This window comes from Ursus americanus, chromosome 8, assembly GCF_024610735.1.
Source record: "Ursus americanus isolate L20-20 chromosome 8, mUrsAme1.1.p, whole genome shotgun sequence".
Classification (NCBI taxonomy): domain Eukaryota; kingdom Metazoa; phylum Chordata; class Mammalia; order Carnivora; family Ursidae; genus Ursus; species Ursus americanus.
The window spans coordinates 30,033,111-30,040,318 of record NC_142134.1 but is presented as its reverse complement, the minus strand read 5'-3'; the positions used below and the strand labels follow the sequence as shown (position 1 = coordinate 30,040,318).

The 7,208-nt window shown below is 31.0% G+C and overlaps 2 long non-coding RNA genes across 2 annotated transcripts; both read left to right on the top strand.

The window, feature by feature from the left end:
* The first annotated feature begins 329 nt into the window (after window positions 1-329).
* LOC148109554 (uncharacterized) lies at window positions 330-2,451 on the top strand. The gene is made up of 4 exons (XR_015725401.1): window positions 330-359; window positions 827-847; window positions 1,263-1,301; window positions 2,428-2,451. It is a non-coding gene; the product is annotated as an uncharacterized LOC148109554 (long non-coding RNA).
* Window positions 2,452-3,728: 1,277 nt separating this feature from the next.
* On the top strand, window positions 3,729-7,006 carry LOC148109553 (uncharacterized). The gene is made up of 5 exons (XR_015725400.1): window positions 3,729-3,766; window positions 4,551-4,574; window positions 4,704-4,748; window positions 5,585-5,626; window positions 6,989-7,006. It is a non-coding gene; the product is annotated as an uncharacterized LOC148109553 (long non-coding RNA).
* The last annotated feature ends 202 nt before the right edge of the window (window positions 7,007-7,208 follow it).

The following is a 7,208-nucleotide window of genomic DNA, read 5'->3' as shown; positions in this document are numbered from 1 at the left end:
TATTTATCACTCTGGATTAATTTAAACTAAGAATTTTTTTTAGTCTTTTTACATAGTTTTCTCAATTTTCTGCCATATTTTAAGGAGAAAATAATTAACCTATTTTGCTTTGATGTTTGTTAATAAAATAGTTATGGTTCCTTTTTTTTCCCTTTTTGTTCCCAGGGAAACTTGGTTTCAGATAAATTTAGCTATTAAAATATGAACCTTTCTTAAATAGCGATATTTAAATTCATAGTATATGTGTATTGTGATATTGTTATTTCTGTATTTTGATTGCTTTTTCTGTTTTGTTTTCCTTTACAATTCTCTATTGTTTTTCACAGAAACTTCCTCCTAGACACCCAGAACTCATTCAAGTGAGTATTCTGTTTTGTTCCAAGAACTCTCTCCAACTATTGAATTTAAGTGATGATGTATTGATAACACATTGACTCTAGAACTGTTCCTTTCTTCTTTGTAAAAACAGTTACACATTCACTGAGATACAATATCTTCAGTTCATGTGCTGACAAATTTTGATTTGTTTTCATAAACTTTGTTAGAGAAGAGGGCACATGGACTTAGATAAAAATTTATGGTTAATAAAAACCTTAATATTCAAGAGAAATAATTAAATAGAATATGTTAACATGATTTATTTTATTGTGTTCTTGCTTCTTTCCCTTCTGCTTGCACTCTAACGTGATTTATAATTTGATTTCATTTTGCACACTGGATCTTGAATTAGAAACTTCTACCACACGTTTCTGCAAGAGCCATTGAAACTCCACTGTGTCCACTGATTGAACTAATACCTTTTTATTAACTTTTTTATTCTTTGCAGAATGAACCAGACAGCAGAGAGGTAAGGTTCTTGCTTTACCCCCTCTTCTGGCCCCCAGCCCTTTCTGCTACCTGTGATGAATGGTGAATGTCTTCTTCACTCTAATTTTTATTTATCTTCAAATATATCCAAGTACTCAGCTACTTGGATTACTCTCTCAAATTTTTGTTTTGATTAAATCCTTATTCAATTCCTCCTTCAACATTTTGTTAAGCATAGACTTACTAAACTCTAGGCCTGGTAAAAAAGGAAACAAATAGGGTGTCTCTTTAGTTTTAAAAATTAGATCATAAAACTAAAACTAGTTATCTTTTCTTCTACCTAAGACCTATGTTGGCTTACCTAATTAAAATTGATAACACATTTAAATGTACAAACATGCTCCTTTTGGGGTATGTTTTTCATTTTTTGAATCATTCACAATTTAATTCTACAGGAAGTTCTCAAAGAAAGACAGTTTCCCGGGTTTGCTTTGGTGAGTAGTATCCTTTTATTCTTCTTAAAAAACAAATATGTTTTTCTGGGAAATTTACTTTAATTTTAGTTTATGAATGTTTTTTCACTTGGCTTGATCAAATCTTTCCTTCATTCAGTCACCCAGGCACCCACAAAGAATATTAAAACCAGATATTCAAATATTAAAGAGCTGTTTTAAATTTTAATTTGTACAGTGCATTTGCCTCTTGGCAAACACTCATGCTTTCCTTTGCATAGACTAGTCAGAGCACATAATTTCCACACACATCCTCTATCTCTAAATAATACCCATTTACGTATTGTGTTTTCTATAGTTTTGTGACTTAATTGTCGAATAAAACACAAACAGAAATTTTACTTCAAGACCACTATTCTAAAAGTTTGATAGGCAACCCAACTTTGCCTGAGTGATTTTTAACATAACTTTTCTTTCCTTCTTTTTTCTTTCTTTTTCTTTCTTTCTCTTTCTTTCTTTCTTTCTTTCTTTCTTTCTTTCTTTCTTTTCTTTCTTTCCTCCCTCCCTCCTTCCTTCCCTCCCTCCCTCCTTTCTCTTTTCTTTCTTTCTTTTCTTTCTTTCTTTCTTTCTTTCTTTCTTTCTTTCTTTCTTTCTTTCTTTCTTTCTTTTTCTTTCTCTCCTCCCCTGCCCCCCATATCTCTCTTTCTTTTCTTCTTTCTTTTTTTTTTTTTGTAGCCTACACCAAGAGAGCTAAGAGAGTTAAGGGAGTCTCACACAAGATACAGTGTCGAATTAACCCAGAGAAGCAAGGGTTGTGCTGTCCACTTCTTTATAGCCATTTTATGGAAATAGATGCTAGGCTTATTGAACCAGATAAATGAGATAGAGAGAACTCAGAACTCTGACTAAAACAAGATGAAAGATAACAATAAAATGTAGTGGAACAAATTTTTTTTATTAAGTTCATATTTACATACAGCTTAACAAAGAAAGCTTAGCAAAGAGAAACTAATGTTAGAAGTGATATAGCAAGAAATATTAGTACATTCATAAAAAACTTATTTTTTAAATTGCAGCAGCACAATGCAAGATACATTTTCTTATAGATGTTCATTCATTTATGTCCCTGCTCACAAATGTTGTTTCTCTTTTCTTTTCTATCCCTAAGCAATACCTCAGTGAACTGAGCAGGGTAAGGAACACCAATGATATTTAAATTATTTGAAAAGTTTGTCCTTTCAAAATAGATTTTATAAGCTATACTTTATTTGTTTCAGCAGAGAGAACTTCTGAAAGAAAAACAGAATGATGTACTCAAGGTACCAAAAATTTTATTTAAATAATGTGGCAAAAAAAAAAAAAAAAAAAAAAAAAAAATATATATATATATATATATATATATATATATGGTCTTGCAGTAGGAAAACTGTTTTAATTTAGAAAAAAATTAGTTTTTCTCTGGCATTTATAGTTTTCTTGAATTTCAGTCAGACATTCAAAATACCTAATGAATTCTGCTGAGAATTCTAAAGAATGCTGATTTTATTGCTGTTACTTTATAGCTATGAGAAGACAAAACATTAGTGTGAATGAATCAATGGATGGATGAAGGAAGGAAGGAGGGAATGTGTGCGCGTATGGAGGCACTTCTGGCCTGGCCAGTGGTTTGTACTTGTTGCCTAAGCTGAAGAAATGCTTCATTGGGGCTATTACCTAAAGCAGTATATCTGCTCCAAGAATGTTTTACGTAGTCACAATTGATATTCACTTTATTTAAACATGATTTTTAAAATCTGGATTGTCTCCTAGATTTTTAATAGATTTGGTATTAAGAGACCACACAGGTGCTCAAACTTTATCCCCTATCCTTTATACCTGAATGATTAGCTTTTCTTGGCAGAATACTAAGAATAAATCAACTGAAGAGTGATCCTTTGTTTTGAAACTATTTGGTAATTATTATTTTACATTTGAATATTTATCATGAAACATAACATTAATTTTTTTTTTCCTTTCCCAAGGGACAGGCTGTGGAAGACCCTGAGGTAAGACACCTTGATGTTTATAAACACTGCACTTATCTATCATATGTAGGATATGCTGTATGCTTTATTTTAACAAAACTATCTTCTCAAAGTGAGCACGATTAAACTTCTCAAACAGTCCTATTATATCCAAGAATGTACAATCAAACTTCATTTTTATCACAAAAATCCATACACATTTTGCATCCTACTCCATCATATATCTGTGTTTATTTTAATAAAAACACTTTCAGCTATTGGGTAAGTTATTATCCTCTTCCCCCCATATATTTTAAATGAAATTGACATTCCAAAAAAATACAAAAGTTTTTCATACTGCTTTTTTCAAACCTGAAACCAAGAATTAGCAACCCAGGATGAAAGTGTAAAATTAGTTTCCTTCTAATTGAAAAGTCCCCTGGTCAGTAACACTGGTTTTCTTTTTCTTAGCAAAGGCAATCTAGCAGCAGTTCATCAAGTGAGGTAAATGATTTCGATGTTAATTCAATATCCCAATTAGTTAGGAAACATTTATGAAAGCTTGTTGTACCATGAAGGTTACATATTTTATAAGGTCCCATTAGGTTCTATGTATGTGGCTTTATTCCAATTTTGACTCATATGAATATCAGCCCAACAGGGTTAAGAAAACGACTATTTATAGGAGACAAAATTACAGAATTGCTTTTGGGCAAACAATTATATTTGTGGTGTCTAAGCATTTTTTCCCTAGTTATTTTGCCCTTACCATATTTTGGTAGAACTCAATCTTGTCGTTAAAAATTACAATAATGACTAAGCTTCCAAGTCAATTATGGAAACATGTTACATCCTGTGTAAAAATCAACCAATTCTAGGTTAATTAATCACAAATTCTTTGCCCCTTGTTAATCTAAAGAAAAAAAAATGGCAGGCGTAGAAGGTGTTGAGTTCCTGCCATTAACTTTGGGACAATTTCATCTAAATCACAAAATAAAACCAACCCAATTACGTGGAGTTTCTGTGAATTCAGTAAAGGCGAATATTTTATATTCACCTTCAAATTCTGAATAACCTCCCTGGTGGAAGCAGGGAGAAGAGAGAAGGAAATCTTGATATAACATGTACCTCAAATTATTCATCTTGTCTCAGTAACACAGGAATTTGTGGCTAAAATCAGTTAACCACAGTTATTTAATAATAGTGTCTCATTAATTAGTATTCTTACCTTAGATATAAATTAATAAGTTATAAAATTAAAAGTGTGCCTGTTTCTATTTTTTTGAAGGAAGTTGTTCCCAGTACCACTGAGGTGAGATATATTTGTTAAATTTAAAATATACTATTATCCAAGATATGTTACAATTTACATATATATATATATATATATATATATATATATATATATATATATATATGTTTTGTTTGTTTGCTTGTTTAGCAGAAGCAAATTCCAAGAGAAGACATACTCAACCAACGCTATCTGGTAAAATTTCATTAAATGTACCAAGGAACAGGAATGTTATATTGCTAAATTATTTCTCCTTCTCATTATCTGCTAAAATTTAATCCATAACAGATAATCTGATGGACTCTAGATATTGGCTGATTCCTCTCTGAAAATAATACTAACAATTTTTTTTATCCCAAGTCTTTAATTCACACTTTCATTTGAATATTTGTATTGTATAGTCTGCTTTGGATCTGAATAGCCTAGTATTTAAATGACAGTCTATAGGTTTAGCCAGACTTGAATTTGCCCCTAAGTTTTACCCTTTCCCAACATGTGATGTTAGACAGTTTATCTGCTGTAAGTCTATAATCTAAATTCTAAAGTGACAATAATAATAAATATTAAATGATGTGAAAACAGTTAATACAATCCATAGTGTAAAGTAAATGATAAATGAATGTGGCTAATATCAGAAACATCATCATTTTTCCCCAGTTCATCTAATATTTTTATTTCATTTGACCAAGGTTAAATCTTTGGCCAGAAAGCAAAAATCTTTTTTAACTTTCTTAGTAATTCTGACACAAGATACTTTATAATAAAATTGCCTGAATACTTGCTTCTATCTGACTGTACTTTTATTTTAAATTTAAAATAAGTTAAGAAAGCAGTTTTTCTAATGTTTTAAAAAGAAATAATTGATTTAGTCCAAATTATTTGTGGTAGAAATAACACTGAAGTAGGATTAACAGTTCCTCATTCTTTACTTCTGGGAAAAGCTTTGTAGGATTCTAGCTTCATTACTTGAAAATGATGGGGTTGTACTGAATGGTATCCAAGCAACTGAGAATATTTTTTCTTTTAAATAGGAGCAGCTTCGTAGACTGAGCAAATACAACCAACAACAGCAGGTAGTATTTTATTTATTATAACACAAAATCATATTCTGCAGAATTCAAATACATTAAATTTTAAGTTGGGTTCACTTCAAAAGATGTATCTGTTTTTCTCAAGAAATTATTCTAGCCTTGGTAGTTAATAATAATTGAAAAACTATTCATATGATTGCCTGTATATTTACCCTCAAGGCCATTTCTTTCTATTTATTCCTAGACTAATGCTGTCTATCGTATCCATAATTACTAACCGCGGAGAAATTTACTTTGACTAAATTACACATCAAATTCTTTTATAGTCTCTCTGATGATGCATTATATTCAGGACTTTATCATGTGTATATTTTCCCAAGTCCAGCCCTGGTTGGGAATTCCATAAACATTCCTGCTCATGAAAGCAAAGATGTGCCAAATAAACTTTCCATTTAAGGAAAGAGTATAGACTCTGTAGGAGGAACCAGGAGTCCTAGACATTCAAATTGTTTTTGTCAAAGCTTTCTCTAAGAAAGAATGGTCAAGTCGAACTTAATTGTCTCTGGACCTGTTTCCTTATGTATGTGAAATGGAAACATAGTTATTCTCTCTTCCTAGTGTTACCTTGAATATTGTATTAGCAGTCTCCGACTCCACTAGCCCTGGGTTTGCTTGTAGCAAGTCCAATAAAATGTTCATTCCTTCTCCTCTTGCTCCCACTTCTCAGTCTATAAAATTTGTTGTGCTCATTAACTTCTTGACAACATTATGAAGGTCTTTTATTAAGATGTACATTTGAACTATAATGCCTTAAACTCTTTATGCTGATTGTATGACTAGATCAGAAACATACCTATCAGCACAACCATTTAGTTTTGATCCTTTTGATTACTATAAAGTCATTCACTTGGGAGGGGGAAATAATGTTTCTTTTAGGTACAGCAAATCAACTTAATTAGGACTTTAGGAGAAAAGGCCTATCCTAGTTTAGCAAAATTACGTTTTTCATTTTCTTCTGTTATCAGTATAGGAAGAGGAAAGCCAATAATGAATTTAATTTGGACCCCAATTGTTACTCTTTTATCAGTGTCTGAGTTGCTTGTGTTTAAAGTAAAGTCCAAATAAATTTAAATATATGAGTACCCCCACTGAAATTCACCATTACTGATCTAAGAAATTACCGGAATGATATATTTTATTGTTTTAGCTATGATATGGCTAAGCTGTAACCTTTGCAAGTATTATTACTGTATTGGTCTTGTTCATCGTATCGTCACATTTTCTGGTCGTGTCCTCAGAGCTTAGCATACTCATCCCTGAATGAATGAAAATACCTAGTAAGTGTTTGTTATTCATAAATGAACAAAATCAATATACTAAAATAAAATGTTTTCTCTTCCTTAGGAAACTACCCATGACCAGGTAAGACTATTTATTAACTCTAGAATATTTTAATATTTCCTTCATGTGTTATATTTTTATAATATGTGCTTTTCTTTTTTTAACAGAAATATATCCCAAGAGAGAAATTGTTCTACTAACCATACCTGATAATATTTTAAAATTTACCAAAGATCAAACTTAAATAAATGATTAATAAAGAGCCATGAATAGAAAACATGTA